The sequence below is a fragment of the Scylla paramamosain genome, chromosome 28 (assembly GCF_035594125.1).
Source record: "Scylla paramamosain isolate STU-SP2022 chromosome 28, ASM3559412v1, whole genome shotgun sequence".
In the NCBI taxonomy this organism is placed as follows: Eukaryota; Metazoa; Arthropoda; class Malacostraca; order Decapoda; family Portunidae; genus Scylla; species Scylla paramamosain.
The window spans coordinates 1202965-1220000 of record NC_087178.1 but is presented as its reverse complement, the minus strand read 5'-3'; the positions used below and the strand labels follow the sequence as shown (position 1 = coordinate 1220000).

Sequence of the window (17036 nt, the reverse complement as noted above, 5' to 3'; positions counted from 1 at the left end):
GTCAGGACTCCACCTCCTGCCACCTCAACTTTCCAGCAGAGGGGGAGAACGCTAGACGTCACGCCCTTGTTTCACCAACATTCTGCCGATTTTAATACAAGGAAGCCCGTTCATAAAACTTGAAATATAATACTACGTCTACTGCAAGTCATTATATCATTGTTACACCTCTACCGTGGTTGTGGTTTAAATTTCCCGATGAGTCTTCCCCTCCTGTTTGCCGCAGTGGCCTCGCCCGCGCCCCACCCGATGTTCGCCACCCGACAAACGTATCATGCCTTATATGGCCACAAGCGAGGATCCTGGCCTCTCATTGGCTGAGAGACACGTTGAATGTGAGGCGGGAAGCTAGGCTCTCGCCGCTCTCGCTCATTTCGGTTCAGTTTCATAATGTTTCCCTCTATTTGATGCTCACTAGTGTGGTTCCTGAGAGAGTCTGCTTCAAGATCACACACCCTGTCGCCTTATTTTGCTCCATCCACCTATATTGATTTGTCCACACAACACGAGGTGCGCAAGGACAGCGTACTTGCAGCGCACACACGTATGAGCTTGGTTCTTTATCATTCCGGACGAAGCAAAATGGAAACAATGTCCAAAGCGACAGTGCAGGATTCTCAAGGCTGCCAACCGCATACGGGCCGCCATGGAGCCTAGCTTTCCGGAGAACCCAAACGAAAAATGCCTCGCCTGCTTTATTCGGTTAGGAGCAGGGCGAGGCGCCGGGATCAGCAGGGCCGCAATCCACATCCCTAGCTGCCCCTCCAGCCCCACGACGTGCAGTGTGTCCCAAGGGCGGCGGGAGAGTGTGAAGTTTGAAGTTTGACACTTATGAGAAATGTTGGTACCTGTATTACTGACATGACCGGCAATATGAGAATTTGTGCTCCGCCTCTGATTACTAAGCATTATTATGTGCGATTCCTGCTTAAATATCACTTATTTCACAACCTCCCTCCGAGCGGCAATCCCTCGGTAGGGGCTTGAGCTGACCGACGACATTCTAGATATCAGAGTTATCTTTGTTGAGGAGGGGCGGAGGACACCACACCACAATACATGACCATATTTGACATTTCCTGAAGCTATTGATATCACCAGAGTCGTGTATTTCCCTGCCAGCCACATATACACCCCCAGTGGCCAGCGTGTCCCACATTCCTGTCAGGGTTAGGCTATCCAAAAGAGTGACAAACTAATGATTATCACTTTCAATTTGCATGTATTGACGTTCATTATAATCCTATGCTAGTACCTTGATGTCCCTGAGAGAATAGTGGAGGAAGGAAAAAAAAAGTTACATAGAAAAAGCCGGTTTAAGTTAGGCAGTGTTGCTTTCTAAGGGAGAGCGAAGTGTGTGTGTGTGTGTGTGTGTGTGTGTGTGTGTGTGTCATGCATTGCACGCCCCAAACGTAGGTAGAGGGACATGCTGGATCTGAACACGGCATGGCAACCAGCAGAACAGCTTTCAAACGGGAGGTTACTGGTTATTAATGTTGGGTCACGTGGTTTGGGGAGGCGGCGAGAGAGTGAGAGGAGGGGATGGGGAGGTGAGCGACGGAAGGGAGAGTGGGTGAGGGAGGGAAGAGTGTGTGTGTGTGTGTGTGTGTGTGTGTGAGCGAGGCATTCACTTCACAGAGCCTTCGTCGCTTTTGTGTGAACTGCCATTTATCTGGTAGATTTTGAGCGAGCTAGTAAGAGGTCACATTGAAATCAGGGAGTTGCTCATTTTGAATATTAGTGAGGCATTGAGCAGGCTGAGCAAGTGTGCCTGTTAGCGAGGTCGTGGACGAGGACGTGGAGGGAGGGAGGTGAAGGGGAGGGGGAGTACGTCAAGCCGGCTGTTTTGTGGATGTTGGATTGTTTCCCCCCACCAGTATTTCAAACGACTACGACAAGGCGTTGGGAGTAACTGGCTGTGGTAGTTCACGCCGATAAATTCTGGACACTCAAAAGTATGACCAGAGGAAACAGATGCTGAGGTTACATATATGGACTGCACTTATGAGACTAAAACACATTTACTGTACCTACTGTGGTGTAATAGCTCTATCTGTGCTATTGCTAGAATTACAAGCTTGGTGTGTAGTGTTGTTTTTACTGCTGACTGTCTATGTTACGTCTTGATTTATTTGTATGTTAGCAAGTATGATATGAATCGTACTTGGTTTGCTTCACAAGATAAGTAGTAAAAATCCAGTAAACATAACGATATCTAGGTCACAAGTATTTTCTTTAGCATAACGTAATCCCGGTTTTGCTAAGATTTTTGAGATCATGTTCACACTCTTATAATGAACGTTTGACATTACTTTGAAAAAAAAATGAATACATAAGTAAATAAAATAACCCATACGTGGTGTGTGTGTGTGTGTGTGTGTGTGTGGATGTGTGTGTGAATTATAATTAACAACAATAGTCACGTTATTGTTCCGTTTTTTATTGATTGTATATTTATTTAATAATAATAATAATATAATATTATATATATATATATATATATATATATATATATATATATATATATATATATATATATATATATCTCTCTCTCTCTCTCTCTCTCTCTCTCTCTCTCTCTCTCTCTCTCTCTCTCTCTCTCTCTCTCTCAGTGAAATAAATATACTACAACAGCAGAGGCCGGATAAATCACACCGCTTTAGTACACACACACACACACACACACACACACACACACACACATCATTTATGGATAATGTTGCATTGGGTAGCTTGGCCGCCACACCTACCAACCCGTAACTATTACTACTACTACTACTACTGCTGCTACTGCTGTTTCGACGCCTTTTTAACGGCTTCGAACTAATAGCGTGTAAGTAATATAAATTAGCATACTTCAGGAGGGCACTTGCTGGTTTGATCATTAACCTATGTACGATAAAACTGAACAAGCTAATTCTTACATGTTGCAAAGAATTTATATTATTCCTCTTTCTGCTTCGTGCTGTGCTGAAACGTGTGTGTGTGTGTGTGTGTGTGTGTGTGTGTGTGTGTGTGTGTGTTGATTATTTGTAATGTTTTTTTTTTCCTTTTTTTCTGCTTTGAGAATGCCATGTTTGAAACTTCCAAGACATTCGTTGCTTTCCAAGGATTATGACAAATCGTGTATATACTCTCTCTCTCTCTCTCTCTCTCTCTCTCTCTCTCTCTCTCTCTCTCTCTCTCTCTCTCTCTCTCTCTCTCTCTCTCTCTCGAGTACTCAAGTGAGTGCATTCCATCTGCCAAACATCGCGTTGTCACCACACACACACACACACACACACACACACACACAATAGTAGACGGAACATATTGCCCAGTCAATTAAATAAAACACTGAATTTGTAGCAGAGTAGAAAGGAGAAAATGGGGGTGAGGGAAAGGAGGAGAAAAGAACTGGAGGAGCTGGGGGGTGTTGCCAGGCGCAGGATACCCTGGTGAGCAGTATCTCGAGTCTTCCTCCCCCTTCCTCCTCATCTCCCGCCAACCTCCTTGGTCATGCAAGGAATGCTGGCGAGGGGATATTTTCCTCTCGAACGCTGGAAGGAGAGGTGGTGGAAAGAAGGTAGCGTTGGCGGGAAAGATGGAAGGAGAGACACAGTTACAAGCAGCAGTGTTGGGAAGAGAAGTCAATGATATGTCACTCCCTTTACCTTTGCACATTCTCTTTGCGTCCATCTGTTAACCGTCCACAGAGGGAAAACACGGAGAAGAGCGAGTGATGGAGTGATAGACACGGTTATAAGCAGTAGTATACGAGACAAAAAAGTACTTTATCAAGCTACACTTTTCGTCTCATTTCCGCTTATCCACCAGTCCACCTATCTATCTTACTCATCCACCCACTCAGTCACCCACCCATCCTTCCATCCAGCAGTGTTTACTCAAGATATTCCTGGTAGTTTGCAAATAGTGTGTATATTTGTACAGAAGAGTAGAATTAATGTCCCTTAGATAACATGGACATGAGAAATGGAATTCTGACGTACGGGGAAGACGAGGAAGATAAAATAAGACAAAGACGAATAATTAACAAGACAGGCAAGCCCCTTAATTAAACATAGTGAAGTGGATGGAAGAGAGGGAAAGAAAGAAGGATGTGGAAGGACATGAGAAAGGACCCAAGGAAGGATGCTAAGGTTGCGATAACTAAGATGAATTATAGATTATTGTGACACACACACACAGAGAGAGAGAGAGAGAGAGAGAGAGAGAGAGAGAGAGAGAGAGAGAGAGAGAGAGAGAGAGAGAGAGAGAGAGAGAGAGAGAGAGAGAGAGTAATAATAAAATACAGTTGTAATATTATACTAACTTTGGATGACAGAAACAGGTCAAATTACCTCAATTGGCTACAGAAAAAAAAACGAAGAAACACAGACGGACTCTCAAAATACTTAACAGCAAAATATGTAACTTTGAATGATTGATGCAGGTCAAATGATCTCAAATAGGTAAAAGAAAAAAAAAAAAAAAAAAAAGGCGATACACAAGATATTTCAAAACGGCCAAACCTAACCTAACCTAAGTTAACCTAAGTCTAACAAGTCTATACCTAAGTCTAACAAAACCCAACGCACCGTAAGACAACCTTATCAGATCTAACAAGAAATCACTGCAATATCCTGGCAGTTGCGTAAAAACTGAAACAGTTTCATCAAAAGTGGAATGAAGGAGTACACTGGAAATACAGAAATGAAAGAGGACCATGTACCGTTATCTATTCCTGCTGGGTGTAACGAATGGAAATGGCGTGAGGTTATAGAAAGGTGTTGGGTGTTGGTGATGAAAGCTTGAGTAAAATGTCAGAAGCATCGCGCCGTGGAGCCGGTCTCTCCTTGATTAGCACACACAGGCGGGGAATGCGAGAACTTTTAATACAGTACTGTCAGCTGTAAAAATAAGGCAAAGGTGATCGTGTACGTGTATTGCAAGGTGAATAACTACCATAAAGGTGTGAGATAAATGACAATATGCAGGATTAAACAATAAGAAATAATGATAAAAGATACAACAATAATAACAACAACAACAACAACAACAACAACAACAACTGCTGCTGCTGCTACTGCTGCGGCTACTACTACTACTACTACTACTACTACTACTACTACTACTACGAGAGAGAGAGAGAGAGAGAGAGAGAGAGAGAGAGAGAGAGAGAGAGAGAGAGAGAGAGAGAGAGAGACGTTCCCGTTAATTGGATTTTAATCACACACGGGGGTAACAAAGATGAGACAACACACACACACACACACACACACACACACACACACACACTTTTCTCTGTGATTAATCCGTTCGTTCGTTCGTGTGTGTGTGTGTGTGTGTGTGTGTGTGTGTGTGTGTGTGTGTGTGTGTGTGTGTGTGTGTGTGTGTGTGTGGCGCTTAGCAAAGGGAGCAACAGGTCCATTTAAATAGCAAGGGAGGAGAGGAAGGGTACAGGATGACTCTCTCTCTCTCTCTCTCTCTCTCTCTCTCTCTCTCTCTCTCTCTCTCTCTCTCTCTCTCTGAGGCGAGGAGGATCAGGGACAGATTACATTTTGAATAGACCAAAGCGTCTCTCTCTCTCTCTCTCTCTCTCTCTCTCTCTCTCTCTCTCTCTCTCTCTCTCTCTCTCTCTCTCTCTCTCTGCTCAACCACAAAAATACAACAAAAACAGCGCAGGTTCGCATTCCCTGCTCCATCCCCCAGGGCGGCGGATCAACGCTGTGGTTCCATCGTCCTTTGTATAAAAGATGTATTCACTCCCATGACCAAAAAGGCAGCATTCCGAATTAATCTAGGAGCATCTGTGGGCAACAGCGCTAGAGGTGCCTTGACCTCATTTTTCTTCCTTATTTGACCACAGACTACATAGTTTGAAATAGTTTCCTGGTTTTCTTATCCCCGTGTATCCCTCATGTGCTAGAAATCTTACCCATGTCTCTCACACTACACGTGAATACAAACATAACCACTATTTTTCTCCTAGTTAGCATTTTTTTTTTTTTCGAAGTTTCTCGATATTTCTATCCCTCTTTGAGAGTGTTCTTCCTGTGTCTCGCTCCTAGGCTGAATATACTCGTATTACCTGCATACTCTATGATACACGTAAATACAATTATCAGGAACAAACTAATTCTCTTTCGATTATTTCAACAGTTTTCTGACATTCTTACTTCTCTCCTGAATATTCGTTCCATGTTCCCTTGCGACACACCCAAGTAAATACAAACAACGATATGGTTAATCTAATCAAGAGTCGTGGTTATGTACTGATCGGAGGCGACAGAGATGAGTAATATCCATCATTACCATCGCTGCTACTCTGCTTGATCCTGCATGCATCACCGCATCCTACATTTCACAAGTAACTCAGTACCCGTTTTAGCGGAATGAAAGTTGCGTTATAATCCTTTCATGTGTCTCTGATAACAGGAGATGATGGGAAAATGTGTTGCCCCATACAGGGAAAGATTTCGATGAGACATCACATAGGAAGATTAAATGGGCACGTAGCCAGAGAGAGAGAGAGAGAGAGAGAGAGAGAGAGAGAGAGAGAGAGAGAGAGAGAGGGTGCATAAGACTCCTCTCACCACCTGCCAAGTCTCCTCGTAGCCTTTCCCCCTCCCTTCTCTGTACTCATCCACCTTACTTTTGTCTCTCTCTCTCTCTCTCTCTCTCTCTCTCTCTCTCTCTCTCTCTCTCTCTCTCTCTCTCTCTCTCTCTCTCTCTCTCTCTCTCTCTCTCTCTCTCTCTCTTGCCTTTCATACAGGTGAGCATCAATCATGACGGAGGCAGGTAAGCTTCATAAGCGTGATTTGCTGGTGTGGAGTTTATTGTTATGGTTGCTGGGAATGGAGAAGCTGGTGTGAGTTTGGGCTGATGTTATTGCACCACCACCAGCAGCAGCAGCAGTAGTAATAATAGTAGTAGTAGTAGTAGTAGTAGTGGTAGTAGTAATAGGAGGAGGAGGAGGAGGAGGAGGAGGAGGAGGAGGAGGAGGAGGAGGAGGAGGAGGAGGAGGAGGAAGAGGAGAAGAAGAAGAAGAAGAAGAAGAAGAAGAAGAAGAAGAAGAAGAAGAAGATGATGATGATGATGATTCTGTTTATGATGATAATGATGAACACTGTTGTTTTTGTTGTTATTTAAGTTATTGTTCTCTTCCTCGGTAAACGTTAAGTGGCTGTTCTTCATTTCCGTCTATCCATCTTTATTAGTGTGGGAAACGGGCTAAGATGATGATGGTGCTGATGAGGAGGAGGAAGAGAAGAAGGAGGAGGACAATAACTGAGCTGTTGATGATAATGATAACGACAATAACTAGCTATACATCCTCTTAAAATCCCTAAACTAATCCATTGTCATCCATCTCCATTGAACACTGATATAATAAAATAGGCCCAACCACTCACTCTCGCCGCCTTGTTAGTTAGTTAGTTAGTTAGTTAGTTAGTTAGTTAGTGATTACAATAGAATACATTTACTTCTTTTTTACACCAAACGTATTTTCTTCTCCCACTCCCCCTTTTTTTTTCTTTTTTTGGTCTGCTAATGAGTTAATCACTTCTGCATTGGAAATTTTGTTAGTTTGTTGTACTGTTCTTGTTTTATTTTATTTTATTTATTTATTTTATTTTTTTAAGGGAGACTTCAAATTGTATAAGTTGAACGCAGGTGATAAGTGCGTTGTAAAGATGGTACTTTATAGCGTGTAAGTGTGCGGTTTGTGATTTTTTTTTTGTCTTTTTTAAATTTTTATTGCATTTGAGTTACTTTATTTTACGACTCTCTCTCTCTCTCTCTCTCTCTCTCTCTCTCTCTCTCTCTCTCTCTCTCTCTAAAACATTCATGATCATTTTCTTTCTTTTTTTTTATTTCTTTCGTTAAGTAAATTTATACTCGCCTCCGGTTTGCTTTCCTTCCTCCTTCCTTCCTTTCTTCCTTTTCCGTGAACGGCTTCTTCCTCCCTTCTTTCCTTCCTCTTCCCTTTCCTGGCTTCCCTTCCCACTTTTCTTCATTCAGTAATATTTCTCTTCCTTTTCCGTCTGTTTCATCACCTCTCTCTCTCTCTCTCTCTCTCTCTCTCTCTCTCTCTCTCTCTCTCTCTCTCTCTCTCTGGGAAGGTGAACAGAATAGGTACGATGTGCTGTGTAGTATTATATAACAAGACTTTCGTAAGAACCATTTCCAAGTCACAAAGATAATGAGTGTTTTTTTTTCCATTGATAGTACAGAATCCCTCTAAACCTCTACACCACTTGAATCATATAAAAAAAATAAAATAAATAAATAAAACAAATAAAACCTTTCCCCAATAATTTCCACCGCAGCTTGTTAAAAGTACAGATATGGCGGCGGTTAAATATTTCAGGATCTGCTTCTTCTTACTGGTGTCAACTTTGGTCACCAGTAGATACCCTGCTTCCCATTCACCCACCTGTCCTCACCTGTCATTCTACTCTACGCCCACTGAAACACGCCGCCCACGCTACCTCCTCCTCCTCCTCCTTCTACATTTCTCCCCCTCCCCAGTCCGCTAATCTCGTCACGACCCAAATAAGTCCGTGTGTGTGTCTCGCCCTACAAACGTGATGGTCAGTCAGTCAGCTGAGCTCCGCCTGGCCCCTTCCCACCCCTTCCCATCCCTCCACTACCCAGCCACCCACGCCACCAACACCACCCCCACCCGCTCGGTCAGACCCACATGACGCACCACCCCTATCACCACTATCGCCACCACTACACTGTTACTTGTACTCAGTTTGTATTATTTTGAGTTTGTTTCACCTGACTGTTTCCTCACATCTGCCTCTTTTCCTCTCCCTCCGATGTACCGTTATTGTCTCTTTCCCTCTTTCTTTGCCTCGCGCTGCCACCACCACCACCACCTACCTACACCACCACTAGTTCTCCATCATCACAACTAGCGTTCCTCTAAATCCTCTAGCTCCCCTCATCTCATCTTCCTCGATTCCCACATAATACTACATTACAAATTGCGTTCTTCTCAATCTTGTATCATCTCCACTTCTGCCTTCCTCTGGTCACCTTCACTTCACCAATACTTGCATCACCATCACCACCACCCTATTGCTCTATATCATCACTATTATTTTGAGTCCCTCCTCCTCCTGCTCTTCCTTCTTAAAGTGCTATCTTCACAAGCCTCCCCTTTCCTTTCTCTTCCGACCATTGCTACTTTCCTCCCTCCTGTTTCTCCCCACCACCACCAACACTACAACTTGTGTTCCTCCACCAGCCCACTACATACATTCCTTTCCCCAACACTGTCTCCCTCTTCCTCTCCTTACTCGTATACTACCACCACCACCACCGCCACTACCACCACTACCGCCAAACCAGACAACCGCCACCAACAGACCGCTATCCCTCCCTTCCTCCCTCCCTTCCTAATCTGCCTCCTTCCCTCCCGTCCTCCCTCCCATTACAACCGTCGCTTCCTCAACCCCACACACCATTACTACCACCACCATCACCACCATCAGAGTGTATTTCCCCCTTCCTCCCCTGTACATTCCTCACTATCACCACCACCTGTTTCAAGCACTCCAGTCACTGTTATTTATTTTCATCATCCACACCAAGGTTACACGAACTCTTCCCACCGCCACCATCACCTCCATCACCATCATTGTTTATTTTTCATGCTTTCTATTCACCACCACTATCATCACCACCACACGAACTACTATTTCTATAACCATCCACACCAAACAAACACTAACTCTCTTCACCATCACTACCACTGTAACCACCACCACTGTCTATTGCCCTTCACCATCACCACCATCACTAGCTTTTTCAGTAACTGTGCATCACCACCACCACCACCACCACCACCACCAATAGGGCCATTGTTTGAGGCTGCCACGTTAGTAGAGACGGATGAATGAAGGAACTGCCACATGAATGAAAACAAGGGTTTACAGTAGTTTTGTAAGTAGCGTTAGTAGTCCACACATGACGGGGGGCAGGTATGTGGTTTAATAAAGGAAATTACGTGATTTTTGGTGATTAGACGTGATGGAATAGTGTGTGTGTGTGTGTGTGTGTGAGAGAGAGAGAGAGAGAGAGAGAGAGAGAGAGAGAGAGAGAGAGAGAGAGAGAGAGAGAGAGAGAGAGAGAGAGAGCTTGCAAAATATAATAGTGAATATAATAAAAGTGAAAATGTAAAAAAAAAAAAAAATAGGAAATAAAATAAGAGGGAAGGAAGAAAAGGGAATAAATAAATAAAACATGGCGTGGAAAATAGAAAAAACAGTGAATATAAGAGAAACAAACAAAAATATGGAAAATCTAAAAGGAAATACAGTGAACCAAACAAACCCCTTGCGACAAAATGAAATATATCTCACAGTAGAACATGATAACTGAACAAAAATAGGAGTTCACGTACACGACTGTCATAAGGAAACAGAAATTTAGTAATACGTAAAAAAGAGAAGAGAGTTTGTTGATATAGGGACGCTAATGAAAAGCCAAACATATTACTCAGGGTAGCAAAATACGTGAAGATTAAATGAAAATAAATAGAATAAATAAACATACGAAAAAATGAGAACAGGTAAATAAAAGAGATGAAACAAATTAGATAAACAGATAAATAGATAAAAAAAGAGGAAAGAAGGAAAGAAAGGAAAAAGCACACACACACACACACACACACACACACACACACACACACACACACACACACACACACACACACACACACACACACACACACGCACAAGAGAGAAGCAAACACACATTAACTAATCAAGGCAGACAGACAGACAGACAGACAGACGGACAGACAGACGGACAAACAACAGCAGGTAACAGCAAAACAGGTGAGGCTCAGGTAACGGCACACACACACACACACACACACACACACACACACACACACACACACACACACACACACACACACACACACGGTCCAGCAGGCTTGTATCAACAGTCTAGCATCAGTCTGCAGCAGAAGGCGAGGGAGAAGAGGCGAGGGCGTGGCGGCGGAAGTTCAATATGTACACACGCTTCTCTGCACTTGATTCAATAAGACACGTGAAAAATGTGTTTATATGAAGATGGTGTTGGACGAGGAGGAGAAGATGAAGAAAGAGAAGAATAAAGAGAAGAAAAAGGAGAATAAGAAAAAGGAGGAGGAGGAGGAGGAGGAGGAGGAGGAGGAGGAGGAGGAGGAGGAGGAGGAGGAGGAGGAGGAGAAGAAGAAGAAGAAGAAGAAGAAGAAGAAGAAGAAGAAGAAGAAGAAGAAGAAGAAGAAGAAGAAGAAGAAGAAGAAGAAGAAGAAGAAGAAGAAGAAGAAGATGATGATGATGATGATGAACATAAGAAGATGAAAATATGGGAAGTTGCAAAAAAAAAAGCCGCAAGATGAAATGAAAGAATAAGAATAATCAGAATAAAAAAAATATATTAATAAGATGAAGAAGGAAGACGTCAAGGAAGATGAGGAGGAAAAGGAAGAAATTATAAATCAAAACTTACACATAAAGAAGAAAAAATCGCATAAATTAGAAAAAAAAACGTAGATATGGAAAGGGTATCAGACGAGACCCTGTGTACTGGAAAGAGGTAAACACACCCACTCTGGATTTTTTTTTAAACATTTTCCGCGCTTACCGAGAGAGAGAGAGAGAGAGAGAGAGAGAGAGAGAGAGAGAGAGAGAGAGAGAGAGATCAGTGTCAAGTTGATTCAAATGTAAGCAAACCCCCTTCACTATATAAGGGCCTTTCTGCAGAGAGAGAGAGAGAGAGAGAGAGAGAGAGAGAGAGAGAGAGAGAGAGAGAGAGAGAGAGAGCACTTAATACGTCACTCTGCTCTCAATGCATAATAATAATGACAATACTACTACTACTACTACTACTACTACTACTACTACTACTACTAATAATAATAATAATAATAATAATAATTAAGTCCGAGAATAAAAAAAAAGTTGAAATACGAATATAAATAGGAAAGATTTGTTACTACTACTACTACTACTACTACTACTACTGAATTGCAAACTTTGAGATACCGTTCTCCGTTTTCTATTGGATGGTTTCAGGGGACTCTTACATGACTTAGACACACACACACACACACACACACACACACACACACACACACACACACACACATCAGGTGTTGGTAGTGGTACAGAAGAAGTGGAGGAGAAAACAGAGGTAATGGTCGTGGAAAGGAAAGTAGAGGAGGAGGAGGAGGAGGAGGAGGAGGAGGAGGAGGAAAACAATAATACTTAACGAAAATATTCTTGTAAACTTACGAGAGAGAGAGAGAGAGAGAGAGAGAGAGAGAGAGAGAGAGAGAGAGAGAGAGAGAGAGAGAGAGAGAGAGAGAGAGAGAGAGAGAGAGAGAGAGAGAGTTATTACGTGTAGTAACGGGTAAAGCTTCCGGACAACACCTCCAGCCTCTGATGTGTTGTGAAAGACTTAATGAGTTCAAACACCTCGCTGACACCACCACCACCACCACCATCATCACCACCACCACCATCACCACCACCACCACCACCACCACCACCACAATCATCACCACCACCACCATCACCACCACCACCACCATCACCACCACAACCATCATCACCACCACCACCACCACCACAACTATCATCACTACCACCACCACCACCACAGCCACAACTATCACTATCACCACCATCACCACCACCACCATCACCGTCACAACCATCACCGCCACCACCACAACCGTCACCACCACCACCACCACAACCATCACCACCCCACAACTAAGTGAGAGGAAATTTCTAGATACGAAAGGAGGCAAAAAAAAAAAAAAAAAAAAAAGAAAGAAAAAAGAAATAAGTACGAGAATGAACAAAACTGAATGAAGAAAAATCTCTCCAGGAGGCACTTGAAATAATATGACCTGAATCGCTCTCTCTCTCTCTCTCTCTCTCTCTCTCTCTCTCTCTCTCTCTCTCTCTCTCTCTCTCTCTCTCTCTCTCTCTCTCTCTCTCACTTTAATATTTCGTTTAAACTTAGTACCTTTTTGCTAGTCTCCATGCACAAATATCGACCGCTATCACCACTACCAATACTACTACTACTACTACTACTACTACTACTACTACTATTACTGCTGTTGTCATTACATATTACAGTAATAGAATGAAAGAAACACACAAAAAAAATCAGTAAATAAATGCACGCATGAATGGAGAGACAATAGATAAATAAAAAAAAACAAATAGATAAATAAACAAATAAATAAATAAACAAACAAATAAGTAAATAAACAAATGCGCATCACACAAGTAGTCCATTACATATGACACAAATAATGAAACCTTTCACACCTGACTTTTCAATCTCGCTTTTTTCCCCCAACACGCAGGCAGGTATGAGTCAAGTAGGTTCCCCTCCCCCCTCTTCCTCCCTCCACCCCAGAGTCCCTCCCTCCACCCCAGACACCCCCACCTGTCCCCTCCAACCTCACCAAGACTAAAATAGCAACACGATTCAGATGTATTTTTTTTTTGTTTCTCTCTTTCTTTTTTACTTCTCTTAATTATTAACGTTTGCCTCTCTTCCTCCATTCATGTGTACCATGTCAGGGTCGATGTGAGTCACTACTGGCGGTGAAGGGGTGTGGGAGGGAGCGGTGGAGTGGGTGGGGGGTGGAAATGTGGAAGAGGATGTGGAGTGTAGAGCTAATAATATGTGAGTGTGGATAAGGTGGTGGTAGAAGAGGAGAGCGAGGAGGAAGTGGAGGATGATGAGAAGGAAGAGTAAAAATAAGATAGGAATAGAAAAAAAAAGAAAGATAATATGATTGTGAGTGAAAGTAAGTGTGAGGTGGAGGAAGGAAATGAGGAAGGGAAGAAGGGAGGTGGGGAAGACGAATGGAAGACGGGAAAGATGAAGAAAAGGAAGAAGAGAAGGAAGAAGGGAAGGAAGGAATGACAGCTGGTTAGGAAAGAAGGAATATGATACTTATGCAGCTGATGAGAGAGAGAGAGAGAGAGAGAGAGAGAGAGAGAGAGAGAGAGAGAGAGAGAGAGAGAGAGAGAGAGAGAGAGATAATTCGTCTGTATAATCCCATCTCCCCCTCTCTCTCTCTCTCTCTCTCTCTCTCTCTCTCTCTCTCTCTCTCTCTCTCTCTCTCTCTCTCTCTCTCTCTCTCACAGCTGCACAAACCACCTACACGTGTTAGTACTCATTTGCATGTCTCACAAACACTCAATGAAATAAATGAACACTAATGCACAAAGTCTTCCTTCCCTCTCACTCAGGATGCATGGACCCATTCGTAATTCTTAAACTTATCCACCCATCCATCCACACATATCACTCGTCCCTCCATCTGTCTTGTTCAGCTATTCACATCTGCCTATCTAACCATCTAACTTTAATTTTCTTACAATTTTTATTTACTTTCTTCCCTTAAAAATTTTCTCCTCTCTGATAATTCTTTAACTTAATTTTCCCTTGAGGCTTCTTTCATGCAACGATACAAACTTCTTCCTTACAATGTCCTTCCCTTTACTGGTCTTTAAACTTTACTCATCCAGTCTTCCTCGGGACAAATATTCATCAGGCTTCATTTTCATTTCAACCTTCATGCAGAGAGAGAGAGAGAGAGAGAGAGAGAGAGAGAGAGAGAGAGAGAGAGAGAGAGAGACTGTCAGACGAGCAAGCAGACAGATAGACGTGTGCGCATACACACACACACACACACACACACACACACACACACACACACACACACACACACACACACACACACACACACATGACCGATACAAGGTCACACTCACCTTTAACTCGACGTCAAGGTGAAGGTTGACCTCATCTCCCCCACCGTCTCTCTCTCTCTCTCTCTCTCTCTCTCTCTCTCTCTCTCTCTCTCTCTCTCTCTCTCACACACACACACACACATGACAAAATTCAACAGGATGTTCTTATATTCTCCTCCTCCTAGCGTATCTTCGTGTACGTGTGTGTGTGTGTGTGTGTGTGTGTGTGTGTGTGTGTGTGTGTGTGTGTGTGTGTGTGTGTGTGTGTCCCTATCACTCACACAACCAGTAACAGAACAAATAATTATAATTATCATTGTGATTATCTTCTTGAGAAACATCGTACGTATTAAATTTCTATCTAACATCCTCTGGTACTACTGTCACCACCACCACCACCACCACCACCACCAGCATTACCACCACCGTCACCACCACCATTACAAGCACCACCACCACCACCACCACCACCATCACAAGCACTACCAACCACCGCCACCACCACCATTACAAGCATTACCACCACCACCACCACCACCATCACAAACATTACCACCACCACCACCACCACCACCATCACAAACATTATCACCACCGCCAACACCATTATCACAAACATTAAAACCACCATTATAGGCACCACCACCAACACCACCACCACCACCATTACAACCATTACTACCACCATTATAACCACCGCCATTACCATTACCACCACCACCACCACCACCACACCATTACAACCATTGCCACCACTATTATCAGTACCACCACCACCATCACCACCTTTACAAGCATTACCTCCACCGCCGTTTAAATCATTACCACCACCACCACCACCACCACCACCACCTAGTAAATACGAGAGCCTGGTGATGACATAGTGAAATATATATACATAACACTTACCTCTATACATACATACATACATACATACATACATATATAGGAATAATTATATGACAAATTAAGACTCACGTTCCAGCACGATTTTTACTACTACTACTACTACCACCACCACCACTACTACTACTACTACTACTACTACTACTACTACTACTACTACTACTACTACTAATGCTGCTGATCCTGCTACATGCTGCTACTATTGCTGCTATTGTAATTATTATCTCATATTTCATCATTATCATAATTTTTTGTTCTACTAAAATTTTGTGAGGAATGAAGTAAGAGAGAGAGAGAGAGAGAGAGAGAGAGAGAGAGAGAGAGAGAGAGAGAGAGAGAGAGAGAGAGAGAGAGAGTCAGTCGTGTAATTCTATTGATGGATGTTTGTATTGTTATGAAACTCTCTCTCTCTCTCTCTCTCTCTCTCTCTCTCTCTCTCTCTCTTCCAGGTAAGGTAATCAGGGCCAATTACATCACTTGTCATGAATATTAAGTCGTTGGAGAGAGAGAGAGAGAGAGAGAGAGAGAGAGAGAGAGAGAGAGAGAGAGAGAGAGAGAGAGAGAGAGAGAGAGAGAGAGAGAGAGAAACATAAGAACATAAGAAATAAGGGAAGCTGCAAGAAGCGACCAGGCTTACACGTGGCAGTCCCTGTATGAGAGAGAGAGAGAGAGAGAGAGAGAGAGAGAGAGAGAGAGAGAGAGAGAGAGAGAGAGAGAGAGAGAGAGAGAGAGAGAGAGAGAGAGAGACAGGACGTGTAAACAAAAGAGGATGAAAGGACAAACACACACACACACACACACACACACACACACACACACACACACATAGTCCCACCAAAAACACCAAATAAGGTCACAGACGCTACCGGAAACTTAACAATCAACATAGAATATCACGGCCTCGTTATCCACTCTCTCTCTCTCTCTCTCTCTCTCTCTCTCTCTCTCTCTCTCTCTCTCTCTCTCTCTCTCTCATCAAAGTACTGCCAGTGTTCCTTGCGTAATAAAAAGAAAACATATATGTAGATAAGGATAAAAGATAAAGAGAGAGAGAGAGAGAGAGAGAGAGAGAGAGAGAGAGAGAGAGAGAGAGAGAGAGAGAGAGAGAGAGAGAGAGAGAGAGAGAGAGAGAGAGAGAAAATATCCAGTTTCTTCATACACATCGGAAAATCTAGTATGATATAATATGTAGTGTGTGTGTGTGTGTGTGTGTGTGTGTGTGTGTGTGAGAGAGAGAGAGAGAGAGAGAGAGAGAGAGAGAGAGAGAGAGAGAGAGAGAGAGAGAGAGAGAGAGAGAGAGATTTAAGTTAGCTAATTGTGAGACAGTGACTTAATATATAGTTTGTTCCTCTCTCT

General features: G+C 43.0%; 1 protein-coding gene across 1 annotated transcript in view; it reads right to left on the bottom strand.

The window, feature by feature from the left end:
- Positions 1-329, bottom strand: part of LOC135115112 (actin, clone 403) — a 2644-nt gene extending 2315 nt beyond the window's left edge. Inside the window, exons 1-2 of the mRNA XM_064031611.1 lie at positions 175-329; positions 1-82 (exon numbers count right to left, since the gene is read on the bottom strand). The exon at positions 1-82 is cut by the window's left edge and continues 62 nt beyond it. The gene's annotated coding sequence lies outside the window, so the exon portion shown is untranslated. The remainder of the gene's footprint in view (positions 83-174) is intronic.
- Between the last annotated feature and the right edge of the window lie 16707 nt (positions 330-17036).